Source organism: Lineus longissimus, chromosome 1 (assembly GCF_910592395.1).
Source record: "Lineus longissimus chromosome 1, tnLinLong1.2, whole genome shotgun sequence".
Lineage (NCBI taxonomy): Eukaryota > Metazoa > Nemertea > Pilidiophora > Heteronemertea > Lineidae > Lineus > Lineus longissimus.
In genome coordinates this window covers 8688182-8702555 of record NC_088308.1, presented here as the reverse complement: position 1 = coordinate 8702555, position 14374 = coordinate 8688182, and the positions used below count along the sequence as shown (strand labels likewise).

At 40.1% G+C, this 14374-nt stretch overlaps 1 protein-coding gene across 2 annotated transcripts in view; it reads right to left on the bottom strand.

The window, feature by feature from the left end:
* LOC135498909 (solute carrier family 15 member 4-like) overlaps positions 1-13807 on the bottom strand; it is a 34468-nt gene extending 20661 nt beyond the window's left edge. Inside the window, exon 1 of one of the 2 annotated variants that reach the window (XM_064789436.1) lies at positions 13666-13807. The gene's annotated coding sequence lies outside the window, so the exon portion shown is untranslated. Of the gene's footprint in view, positions 1-10423; positions 10511-13665 lie in introns of those variants that run through there. The other variant, XM_064789430.1, reaches the window with a different exon arrangement.
* Between the last annotated feature and the right edge of the window lie 567 nt (positions 13808-14374).

Genomic DNA, 14374 nt, shown 5'->3' with positions numbered 1-14374 from the left:
GACGGTAAACCCCAGGCACCGAATGCGATTACAATGACTAGCTGAAATCGCTTAACGGCACCTGTGGTACAAATCGTCGGTGCATGCAACGGGAAAACAACAGCAACAAATCGTGAGAACGTCATAAGAACGATGGTCCAACTAGGTAAGTTTACCACGCCATAGCCGATGAAGGTAAACTCTTTACAAAAGAAGTCACCGAGATAATCTGCGGCACTGCGAAATCGCATTGAAAAGTAAGCTTGAAATGCGACAAAGTGAGATAAACAGCTCCACCATGCTAAGAACTTTAACGACAGGCAACTTTGGCTGCCTTTGTACCGCCGATTTGAAAGCACTATCAGGATGAAAGCATTTTCCACCCATCCAACAGATATCTGCGCAGGAGGTAAGTAAAATCCAAGAACCTCTTCGAGGAGAGATGGCGAACTTTCCCCTCTGGACGCATTGAGATTATCAGTGATGCTAGTTTGGGCCATCCGTACCTTGATACGAACTCTGTATCAGTTGGACGTCAGAAGAAGTATTTGGAAAGACAGCTTTTAAAAGACTTACGAATCGTTCAAATGTATCGTGAGATCACTAATGCACGAAATATTCTGAATGAATACCTCATTCCATTATTTTCAAACGTTTCCTGCGGCAACCAAGAATAGTGATTACTCGATGACATCCTCTTTTCTTATTTATTTTCAACTCTTTCGTTTGGTGAACAATATATTTTGCATTTCTTATGGAAATTTCCTTCCTTACAGGCGAAATCGAACAAAAAATGTATCGGCTGTAAATCAATATGTGCTGCAAAAACAGATTATGCTCATATCCTCTTCCTTATTTGTCACTGGCACTATTTAGCTGAGCAGTCCAAAAGTCTATAGGGGTTGCAACAGAGTAAATCATCCATTTCACTAATAGCAGTTTCCCGCGTTCACTTTTCTAATGTCGGCTTTACATACATTGACATAGAGCTGCACGGTATACGGACACACCGGCGAACAGTGCCATCATAAAGGGTTCTTGACGAAGAAGCCTTTTTTCGCTGCTTTTTTCTTTTACCGTGTCGCTCGATGTAAATCCGGCCTTTATTTTAACGTGCTAAGTGCGGATGATGAAAGTGAACGTATGATCACAAAACACCCAAACTGCACCGGCGTGTATTTTTGAGGGAAGTATCTGGCAAGCCCTGCTTCCCATTTCAGCAACCGGTTATCTACTTTTGAAGGAGAGCCGAACTTGTTGATACTAAGCCTTCTCGATCATTCATGAAAACGCAGTCAAAATGTTCTAGAGGTCTAGCGAAGGCCATTTAGTAATTTGCTGAAACGCTGATCAGTTTCTTGCATTGTAAAGCTAATAAATTACATGTATATCGAATCTAAAAAAGCGAAAATTCATGCATGAGATCGAGGCTACATTAGAAAGCTGTCTTGATTGTGACTTCCACCTTGATGTGGATATTTTTTTCATTCATAGTGAACTGTTACAACCAAATCCCTCTGTCACAATTTTCTTCCTGCAAACATTTCAGATTCTATATATATAGTTGCCGTGAAGCTCATCTCTTAATCAGGTGTCTAGATGTGGTATTATCACCAGAAAAAGTTGAACCTGTTGATTCATAAATCATTGGAAATCCCCGCGCGCGAGCGTAGCTTTACAAACGTCTTTAGGCTAATGTGCAAACGTTAAAATATAAAAAAATAACCCCACTGCATCATTCATCCACAAATTAGGCTCCTGCACTAGCTATACTTCTTGCGGCACAATTTGAAGCGAAAGAAGATCATGTTCCACATGGCCTCTTCGAAATTCTACACTGCGGCACGCACCTGGTATGCAAGAGGACAGCCTGCAGATGCTTAAATGCAGCCGAGTCAGAAAATACTGAGTACTCATCTCGCCATTTCGCAGTTTCTCATCTCGCGGATCGTGATATGCAGATTTTCAGCGCTGTTCGACAGGAAGTTATGTTACTCCTAGTGCATAGTACCATAATACCAGTTTTACAATGCATGGCATATGCTCAGTACAATCAGTGGTGATCAAACAGCAAAATACAAGGTGACCTGCTTACCTCAAATTTTTGTATCACAGGTCGGTATTCGAAGATGATGTCACAAACTGCCCCTGTTAGGTGGTCATGCCTATAAGCCTGATACATGTACATGTATCTTGTTACAGTATGAAGTTTGTACTACGTCTGTCGTCTCTCTTATACATTTAATATTCCAGTTATAATCTACCGAATAGCCTTCGATAACGATACATTTACCAATCTCAAGTATCAACCTTTTGAATTCGATGACTTCCCAAAAAGGAGCTTGATATAATACAACAGATTTCGTATCAAGTGTTTTGTCAAACAACGGCAGTGGAAAACACAACTACTTTATTAATACCTTATCGATTAGTCGAAATAATCCACTTCCGCTGGTAACGTTTGCATGCATTTGATAACGTTAAAATTATTTGTTAACTAGACTATGCGAAAAGCAAGCACATGAATGCACACAGTTCTCTCGCTGACGTTTTATTCAACCATTTAACAAAATTCAATGAAATCTATACCCCAAAATTAACAACATCCACAGTCCTGAACTGGGGAATGCTCGGAGAAGCTGTCTCCGTCTCTAACGGCGAGTAGCTTGGAAAATAATGCTCGTAAGTTACTTGTTCCATTAATCATACCCTTTTATTGCGACAATGTGGCTAATGAATTCATCAAATCTGTTCGAACAAATTCTCCGATTGAAGAGGCATTAAGTGGTCCGCATGCTCTGACACTGCCCTTGACGACAATGTACAGGGGAAACCTTATGAATATTCGGTTTATTTACGAAATTAGCATGCATGACTTGGAATGACATGAGCTTCTATGTTCGTGACGTTTCCTTCGATATCTTGCAATGGCGAACAGAGAACAATCGAATAAAATCACCTCTGAATTGCTTGCATGCTACAAAAAAGTGAAGAAATACATATTGTCACGAATTTGGAATGTAAAAATTGCCACCGTGTGAGACATACGAGATTGTTCTAACTGTGTTGGAGAAAGTTCTGTAGAGGCGAACGCAAAATCCCACTACATGACATGAATGGCGTAGGGGATGGCAGTAATGATAAAGATAGCTGTTACCAAAGCTACTAAAGTCATTGCTGTCCTTTCGCCAGCTCTCTGTTCTTTTGTTACAATTGCTCCCATCTTTCCCCTCTCGGAACCTTTGGTCTTTATTTTAGCAATAATGATGACGTTCAGGACAGCTATGATGCCAAGTGGTATTATTACTAAAAGGCACACGTGTGTTATTTTATAAAGCCAGGCTATGAAAGAAGGGACGTCAAAATAACACCCTAGTCTTGCAATTTCATCACCCTCAGCCATCCTTTGATATATAGCACACGGTAAACCCCAGGCACAAAATGCGATTACAATGACTAGTTGAAATCGCTTTACGGCACCTGTGGTACAAATCATCGATGCATGCAACGGGAAAACAACAGCAACAAATCGTGAGAACGTCATAAGAACGATGGTCCAACTACGTAAGTTTATACCTCCATAGCCGATGATAGTTAACTTTTTACAAAAGAAGTCACCGTGATAATCTGCGGCACTGCGAAAGCGCATTGAAAAGTAAGTTTGAAATATGACAAAGTGAGCTAAACAGCTCCACCATGCAAATAACTTTAGTAATAGGCAACTTGGGCTGCCTCTGTACCGCCGATTCGAAAGCACTATCAAGATGAAGGCATTTTCCATCCATCCAACAGATATCAACACTGGAGGTAAGTAAAATCCAAGAACCTCTTCGAGGAGAGACGGTGAACTTTCTACTCTGGACGTATTGAGATTACCAGTGATGCTAGTTTGGGCCATTGGTACGTTGATACGAACTCTTTATCAGTTTTTTTACGTCAGAAGAAATCTTCGGAAGGACAGTTTTCGAAAGACTTACGAATTGTCCAAATGTATCGTCAGATCACCACTGCATGAAATATTCTGAATGAATACCTCATTCCATCATTTTCAAACGTCTCCTGCGGCAACCAAGACTAGTGATTACTCGATGACACTCTCATTTTCTAGTGTATTTTCAACTGTTTTGTTTAATGAATGTATCGTTAGATCACCACTGCATGTAATCTTCTGAACGAAAAAATCGTTCAATCATTTTCAAAGGTCTCATGTGGCAACCAAACCAGCGATTACACGATCGGGCCGTTTGAACGGGACCAAACCAAACCCGAGCAGACAAGACCAGAATCTGAAGTGAAATAAGTTGATGTTCAAGGTGGCTTTTTCGAAATGCCACCTGTGCCTGGTATGCAAGAGTACTTTAAAAATGCACCCGAGTTAAAAGAGACGGATCCAGTTTGGGTCCTTCTCCCTCCCGATCTCGGGTCAAATTATTGTTTCAAAGAACATTTCAGGATTTTTGTTAAGTTCTTTCTGCTTGGATATATGCAGTTGCTTACATCAGCCTTTGTATTGTCTTCGGCCTAGCGTGAAATGGAGATATTGACGGCAGCATCGGAAATGGTAACTGCCATAATCCAGTGAAGCAGATCAAGGGTCAGATAACAATGATTACTCATCTTGCTATATTTCGCCATTTCTCACCTTGCGGTTCATGAAATGCCGACTTTCTTTGCCGTTCGACAAGCAGTTAGATTACTCCTAATGCATTGTACCATAGTACCAGTTTTAAAATGCATGGCATAAGCACTATGAGAACCTATCACTACAGTCAGTGGTGCTCTAACAGCAATTATAAATTCCAGGTGGATATTTGAAAACAAAGTGATCACAAACTGCCGCTTTTCGGTGGTCATGCATATCAGACTGATACAAGTATGTTGTTACAGACTGTAGTATGTACATGTTCCGTCCTCTCTCTTAAATATCTATAACCAGCCAGTTAAGGTAACGGAATGAATGAGCCTTTGCTAACACGATCCATTAACTATAAATCTCAAGTATCAACCTTCTGAATTCGACGACTTCCCAAGAAGGATCATGATATAGTTATACTGTTCTACAAAGTTTTTATACCATGTATACCAAGACGGAGATCGAGTTGTTTTGGTCTCAGAGAGTCGTAAACTCACTCAATATCCATGCCCACATGGTCGCTGGCATAAAGGTCAATGGGTGATATGAATAAAGACTAGCAAATGCTTTTACTCCGGTTTTGTACAAGAAGGCCTAGTGTAAATGTACATGGAGATTTAGATAAAAGCATTTGCTAGTCTTTATTCATATCACCCAATGTGTCATCTGACCCAGTCAGAAATCTTAATGTTATGTTTGATCAAACGCTGTCAATGGGCCCACATGTGAACAAGCTAGTACAGTGTGCAACATTTCAAATCCGAAACATTGGCCGCATGTGAAAGCTCCTTACGCAAGGAGCTACGAAACTTCTAGCGCAATCAACTGTCATATCCAGACTAGATTATTGTAATAGCCTGCTCGTTGGTGCCGATGAAAATGTACTTGATAAGCTACAAAAGGTTCAAAATCACGCAGCGCGAGTAATCACAGGGACGCGTAAACATGAACATATTACCCCCGTGCTGAGAAGTCTACATTTGCTACCAATCCGTGAACGAGTTCAAGACAATGCTCCTAATATACAAAGCAAGAAACGGACTTGCCCCTGCTTACATATCCGAGCTCCTCCCATCCTGTGACTCCGGGCGATCCCTGAGGTCCGAAGACAAAAATGTATCCTGAGGATCCCCAGGTATCGCCTGGAGACGTACGGTGGCAGGAGCTTCCTTGTACAGGCGGCCAGACTTTGGAATGAGCTCAGCATTGAGATTAAAAAGGCTAAGACTGTTGCTATTTTCAGGTGTGGACTAAAAACCCATCTGTTTAGACGATATTTTGAAACACCGCATTAGAGCAAAATTTGGATTTTGTGGTATATAAATGTAAATTTCAATTCAATTCAATTTTTCAGACAACGGTAATTGAAAATTCATTTACAGAATACTTATCGATACCTCATCAATTAGGCGAAATAATCCACTTCCGCTGGTTTCATTTGCATGCATTAGATATAATTAAAATACGTTATATAACAAGGCATTGCGAAAAGCAAGCACATGAATGCACACATTTTATATTCCACCATTTAACCAAAATTCCCAATTTAATTTATACCCAATTGCTATCGAATAATTCAGTAGTTTCCAATTTTCTGAGATTGATCATAGTCAATGTTTTATGGCAAAGATTTAAAATAGTCCTTTTCTGTCATTGGGCATGCTATATGATACAATGATACAATGTACAGGGGAAACCTTATGAAAAGTACGTTTAGGAAATTAGCAGGACTTGGAATGCCAAGAGTTAATATGTTCGAGACGTTTCCTTCGATTTCACGCAAAAGCAAACGGAGAACAATCGAATAAAATCATTTCTGAATTGCTTGCATGCTACGAAAAAAGTAAAGAAATACATATTGTCACGAATTTGGAATGTAAACATTGCCACCGTGTGAGACATACGAGATTGTTCTAACTGTGTTGGAGTAAGTTCTGTAGAGGCGAAGGCAAAATCCCACACCGCGACATGAATGGTGTAGGGGATGGCAGTAATGATAAAGATAGCTGTTACCGAAGCTACTAAGGTCATTGCTGTCCTTTCGCCAGCTCTCTGTTCTTTTGTTACAATTTGCTCCCATCTTTCCCCTCTCGGAACCTTTGGTCTTTATTTTAGCAATAATGATGAGGTTCAGGACAGCAATGATGGCAAATGGTATTATTACTAAAAGAAACACGTGTGTTATTTCATAAAGCCAGGCTATGAAAGAAGGGACGTCAAAATAACAACCTAGTCTCGCAATTTCATCATCCTTATCCATCCTTTGAAAAATAGCTGACGGTAAACCCCAGGCACAGAGTGCGATTACAATGACTAGCTGAAATCGTTTAACGGCACCTGTGGTACAAATTGTCGGTGCATGCAACGGGAAAACAACAGCAACAAATCGCGAGACCGTCATAAGAACGATGGTCCAACTAGGTAAGTTTATGCCTGCGTAGCCGATGAAGGTAAACTCTTTACAAAAGAAATCACCGAGATAATCTGCGGCACTGCGAAATTGCAATGAAAAGTAAATTTGAAAATTGCTAAAGTGAGCTAAACAGCTCCACCATGCTAAGAACTTTAGTGATAGGCAACTTGGGCTGCCTCTGTACCGCCGATTTGAAAGCACTATCAGGATGAAAGCATTTTCCACCCATCCAACAGATATCTGCACTGGAGGTAAGTAAAATCCTAGAACCTCTTCGAGGAGAGATGGTGCACTTTCTCCTCTCGACTCATTGTGATAACCAGTGATGCCAGTTTGGGCCATCTGTACGTTGATAAGAACCGTTGGACGTCAGAAGAAATCTTCGGAAAGACAGTTTTCGAAAGACTTGCGAATCGTCCAAGTGTATCGTTTTGTCACATATACCCTATTACGTGCGCTGGTCCGGCTGAAAAGATATTAGAAAAAACGCAAAACAAATCCGAAAAATTCATCTAAAGTTGACCAAATTCATCGACAGTGCAACAGAGCCCGACTACATAAGATAACATCGTAGGTCTACTCGCCTGACCTGATAAGATTGCAGAATGGATTTTGAGAAAGATTTGTAAAAGATGCACGAAAAAAAGTATCGCATGGCTGAGAGTGCAGTCCGCCCAGGCAGTAATGATAGCCAGACTGCACGAGATTTTTTCTCGTTCGGTTCGGACCCTGCAACGGTGAAAATCCTTTTCTCTTTTGCAACATTGCAATGGTTGCTAGTTCTGACCCTTTAGTCGTTAATTTTGTGTGACATCGCCGTCAACTTATTAAAAAGTTACGTCATAATTGACGTCTTCACGTCAAAAAACGTTAACTTTCGATGATATTCTGATCCGGCGACTCGGACCGGTCTCTCAGTCGGTTTTCTTATTAATTAGATCACTACTGCATGAGGACAGCCTGCAGTTGCTTAAATGCATCCGAGTTAAAAGCGACTGATCCAGTTTGGCTCATTTTCCAACCCGATCTCGGATCAAATTATTGTTTCAATTAGAACATTTTAGGCCATTTGTTTTGTTCTTTGTGCTTGGACATGCAGTTTCATACAGGAGCCTTTGTATTGTCTTCGGCCTCACTGGCGTTAAATTGAGATGTTGACGGCAGCAACGGATATGTCAACTGTCATAATCTAGTGAAGCAGAAAATCAAGGATTACTCATCTCGCTATATGTCGCAGTTTCTCATCTCGCGGTTCGTGATATGCCGATTTTCAGTGCTGTTCGACAGGAAGTTAGGTTACTCCTAGTACTTCCAACGATAATACCAGTTTTACAATGCATGGCATATGCTCACTACAATCAGTGGTGCTCAACAGCAAATGATAAGGTGACCTGCTTACCTCAAATTTTTGTATCACAGGTCGGTATCTGAAGATGATGTCACAAACTGCCCCTGTCAGGTGGTCATGCCTATAAGCCTGACAGATGTACATGTATCTTGTTACAGTATGAAGTTTGTACTACGTATGTACTCTCTCTTATACATTTAATAATCCAGTTATAATCTACCGAATAGCCTTTGATAACACGATACATTTATCAATCTCAAGTTAATAAACCTTTTGAATTCGTTGACCCAAAAAGGAGCTTGATATTATACAACAGATTTCGTATCAAGTGTTTTGACCGAAAAAAGGCGATGGAAAACACAACTTACTTGGTTGATACCTTATCGATTAGTCGAAATAATCCACTTCCGCTGGTTTCGTTTGCATGCATTTGATACCGTTGAAATTATTTGTTAATTAAACTATATGCGAAAAGCAAGCACATGAATGCACACAAATCTCTCGCTGACATTTATTCAACCGTTTAACAAAAATCCAATGAAATTTATACCCACAAATTAACAACATCCACAGTCCTGAACTGGGGCAATGCTCGGAGAAGCTGTCTCCGTCTCTAACGGCGAGTAGCTTGGAAAAAAATGCTCGTAAGTTACTTGTTCCATTAATCATACCCTATTATTGCGACAATTTGGCTAATGAATTCATCAAATCTGTTCGACCAAACTATCTAAATGAAGAGGCATCAAGTTTCGAGGGGTCCGATATTGCTATCTTGGATTTAACAAGCCAACAGACGACACGAATAGTTACCAAGTCTAAGCAACATGGGGTGACGGTCAACGGGTACATCGAAGCTGCAGCAGCCATTGCTATGGCAAAATTAGTGACGAAATACACAAGTTTGCGTGGCGCCATCTCCCTCAGGTCTTGCTTTATGGTCAACATCCGGCGCTTTGGAAATCCGCCGATACCGCTAGAACAGGCTGGTTATCTTAGCGCGATGTCATTCATGAATATCTCTGTGCCCACCGTAAAAAATGAGAAGCACGAGGATCGCTTCTGGCGAGTCGCTGAGAAATGCCACAGCTTAGTAAAAAATGTGTTGAAGAATAGAGCATTCCTTCACGACAAGAAAGATTATTGTTGGCTTCTTCAGAATGAAGACCTTGACAGATTTCGAAACTTCAATCAAGGAAGCGCACCTTTCATCTGTTCAATCTTTGTATCCAACCTTGGAAATTGTGAAATAAAACCAGATTGCTCAACAGGGAGAGAATTCGCATGTCATGTTGTTTCAATATATTGTTGCAACCACAACAACGATGAAAATGGTGTTTTTTTTTCATTATCTTGTGACACTAAATGGCAGATTATCTTGGACGATGACCTACAGGAAGGATAGATGCTCTTCGGAAATTGCAAGAGAATACCTGGATGACATTCAGGGCATTCTTATCAAGATGGCGGAATAGATGCTCCAATCCTATAGTTAGGTGAAATTACATTGTACGAATTAACTGCACTAAATACCATCAGGGAGTAACAACAGTTGCGTAATAGTCTTTATGCTAAGATACACCAGTCTTGCAAATATATTTGATGTATGAATATATTCCTGTTCATCGGAATGTAACTATTAGGACGTTGCATACTCGGATACCTTCGTCTGATGTTACGCCACTCGATGTCGACATTTGTGATTACTCGATGGCACTCGCTTTTTCTAGTTTTGTTGCAACTGTTTTGTTTGGTGAACAATATATTTGCATTTTTCATGAAAATTTCCTTCCTCACAAACAGAGGCGAATTCACTGAAGCAGAAAATCAAGGGTCAGAAAACAATGATTACTCATCTCGCTATTTCGCAATTTCTCATTTCGCGGTATATGATATGCGGATTTTCATTGCTCTTCGGAAGCACTTAGGTTAACTCTAGTGAAGTGTACCATAGTACATGCACCAGTTTTACAAAGCATGGCATATGCACTATGAGAACCTATCACTACAGTCAGTGGCGCTCAAACAGCAAATGATAAGATGACCTGCTTACCTCAAACTTTTATATCCCAGATTACTATTTGAAGATGAGGTCACGAACTAACCCTGTTAGGTGGTCATGCCTATAAGCCTGAAACAAGTACACATGTATGTTGTTACAGGAGGTAGTATACTTGGTCCGTCCTCTCTCTTAAATATCTATAAGCAGCCAGTTAGCACATTAATTATTAACGAAATGAATGAGCCTTTGATAACACGATCCATTAACTAATCTCAAGTATCAACCTTCTTAATTCGATAACTTCGCAAGAAGGATGATGATATAGTTGTACTGTACTACAAAGTTCGTATCCCATGTATTCCTCAGACAACGGCAATTAAAAATTCATTTACACGATACTTATCGATACCTCATCGATTAGACGAAATAATCCACTTCCGCTGGTTTCATTTGCATGCATTTGATATCATCAAAATTCGTCATTTAACAAGGCATTGCAAAAAGTAAGCACGTGAATGCACACAGTCCTCTCGCTGACAAGTTTTATTCCACCATTTAACCAAAATTCCAAATTTAATTTATATCCAATAGCCATCCAATCATGCAGTGTTTCCAATTTTCCTGGACTGATCACAGTGAATATTTAATGGCAAAGATTTTAAATAGTCCTTTTCTGTCATTGGTCATGCTATATCATACAATGATACAATGTACAGGGGAAACCTTATGAAAAGTACGTTTAGGAAATTAGCAGGACAAGGCATGACATGAGTTACTATGTTCGCGACGTTTCCTTCGATTTCGTGCAATGGCAAACAGAGAACAATCGAATAAAATCACCTCTGAATTGCTTGCATGCTACGAAAAAAGTGAAGAAATACATATTGTCACGAATTTGGAATGTAAAAATTGCCACCGTGTGAGATATACGAGATTGTTCTAACTGTGTTGGAGTAAGTTCTGTAGAGGCGAAGGCAAAATCCCACACCACGACATGAATGGCGTAGGGGATGGTAGTAATGATAAAGGCAGCTGTTACCAACGCTACTAAGGTCATGGCTGTCCTTTCACCAGCTCTCTGATCATTTGTTACAATTGCTCCCATCTTTCCCCTCTCGGAACCTTTTGTCTTTATTCTAGCAATAATGATGATGTTCAGGAAAGCTATGATGCTAAGTGGTATTATTGTTACAAGGCACACGTGTGTTATTTCATAAAGCCAGGCGATGAAAGATGGGATGTCAAAATAACAACCTAGTCTGGCAATTTCATCGCCCTCAGCCATCCTTTGAAAAATAGCACACGGTAAACCCCAGGCAGAGAATGCGATTACAATGACCAGTTGAAATCGTTTAACGGCACCTGTGGTACAAATCCCCGATGCATGCAACGGGAAAACAACAGCAACAAATCGTGAGAACGTCATAAAAACGATGGTCCAACTAGGTAAGTTTATACCTCCATAGCCGATGAAGGTTAACGCTTTACAAAAGAAGTCACCGAGATAATCTGCGGCACTGCGAAATCGCATTGAAAAGTACGCTTGAAATATGAGAAAGTGAGCTAAACAGCTCCACCATGCAAAAAACTTCAGTAATAGGCAACTTGGGCTGCCTCTGTATCGCCGATTTGAAAGCACTATCAGGATGAAAGCATTTTCCACCCATCCAACCGATATCTGCACTGGAGGTAAGTAAAATCCTAGAACCTCCTCGAGGAGAGATGGTGCACTTTCTCCTTTGGACTCATTGAGATTATCTGTGATGCTAGTTTGGTCCATCCGTACGTTGATACAAACTCTATATCAGTTTGACGTCAGAAGAAGTCTTTGGAAGGACGGTTTTCGAAAGACTTACGAATCGTCCAAATGTATCGTTAGATCACTAATGCATGAAATATTCTGAATGAATACCTCATTCCATCATTTTCAAACGTTTCCTGTGGAAAACAAGACTAGTGATTACTCGATGACACTCTCTCTTTCTAGTGTATTTTCAACTGTTTTGTTTAGTGAACACAAAATATTGCATTTCTTATAGAAATTTCCTTCCTCACAAACGCAGGCAAAATCGAACGAAATCTGCTCCAAAAACAGATTATGCTTCCTTATTTGTCACTGGCGCTACTTAGCTGAGCAGTCCTAAAGTCTAAAGGGTTGCAACAGCGTAAATAATCCATTCCACTAATATCAGTTTCCCGCTTTCACTTTTCTAATGTCGGTTTACATTGACATAGAGCTGCACGGTATACGGACACTCCTGCGAACAATGGCTTCATAAAGGGTTCATGACCATGACGCGTTTGTTTGCTGCCGTCTTTGTATGCCGTGTAGCTCTATGTAAACCAGCGCCCAGTTGTTCAAAACAAGATTGTCACTAGCATTGGCTTTAATCTAACTTGGCGTTAAGTGTAAGGGCTTAACTGAAGGAGATAACGCTATGTTAAGTTAACGTCAACGTTAGTGACAAAAGTTTTTTTGAACAACCAGGCACAGGCCTTTAGTTTAACGTGCTGAAGTGCAGATGATGAAAGTGAACGTATGATCACAAAACACCCAAACTGCACCGGTGTGTATTTTTGAAGGCAGTATCTGGCAAGCCCTGCTTACCCACTTCAGCAACCGGTTAAATCTACTTTTGAAGGAGAGCCAAACTAGTTGATACTTAGCCTTCATAAGTATTAATTATTCAAAACGCGGTCAAACACGTCTGGAAGTCTAGCGAAGGCCTTTTAGTAAATTGCTGAAACGCTAATCAGTTAATGCAGTTGTAAAGCTAATAATTACATGTATATAGAATCTGAAAATGCAAAAATTCATCAGATCGAGGCTACATTAGGAAGCTGTCTTGATTGTGATTTCCAATTTGATGTGGATATTTTTTTCATTCATGGTGAACTGTTAAAAACAAATCCCTCTGTCACTGTCACTATTTTTTCCCTGCAAACATTTCAGATTCTATATATATAGTTGCCGTGAAGCTCATCTCTTAATCAGGTGTCAAGATGTGGCATTATCAGCAGAAAAACTTGAACTTATTGAGTCATAAATTATTGGAAGTCCCCGCGCGCAAGCGTAGCTTTACAAACGTATTTTGGCTAATAAAATGAAAATAACCCCACTGCATCATTCACCCACAAATAAGGCTCTTGCAGAGCTAGACTCCTTGCGGCAAAATTTGAAGTGAAACAAGTTCATGTTCAATGTGGCCTCTTCGAAATTCTACCCGCACCTGGTATGCAAGAGGATAGCCTGCAGATGCTTAAATGCAGCCGAGTCAGAAAATACTGATTACTTATCTCGCCATTTCGCAGTTTCTCATCTTGCGGTTCGTGATATGCCGATTTTCAGTGCTGTTCGACAGGCAGTTAGGTTACTCCTATAGTGCATAGTACCGTAATACCAGTTTTACAATGCATGGCATATGCTCACTACAATCAGTGGTGCTCAAACATCAAATGATAAAATGACCTGCTTACCTCAAATTTTTATATCGCAGGTCGATATTTGAAGATGATGTCACAAACTGCCCCTGTTAGGTGGTCATGCCTATAAGCTTGATACATGTACATGTATGTTGTTACAGTATGAAGTTTGTACTACGTCTGTCCTCTCTCTTATACATTTTATAATCCAGTTATAATCTACCGAATAGCCTTCGATCACACGATACATTAATAAGTCTCAAGTATCAACCTTTTGAATTCGATGACTTCCCAAAACGTAGCTTGTTATGATTCAACAGATTTCGTATCAAGTGTTTTGTCAAACAAAGGCAATGGAAAACACAAACCACTTTATTAATACCTTCTCGATTAGTCGAAATAATCAACTTCCGCAGGTTTTGTTTGCATGCATTTGATACCATTAAAATTGTTTGTCAACTAGACTATGCGAAAACAAGCACAATAATACACACAGTTCTCTCGCAGACATTTATTGAACCATTTAACAAAAATCCAATGAAATTTATACCCACAAATTAACAACATCCACCCACAGTC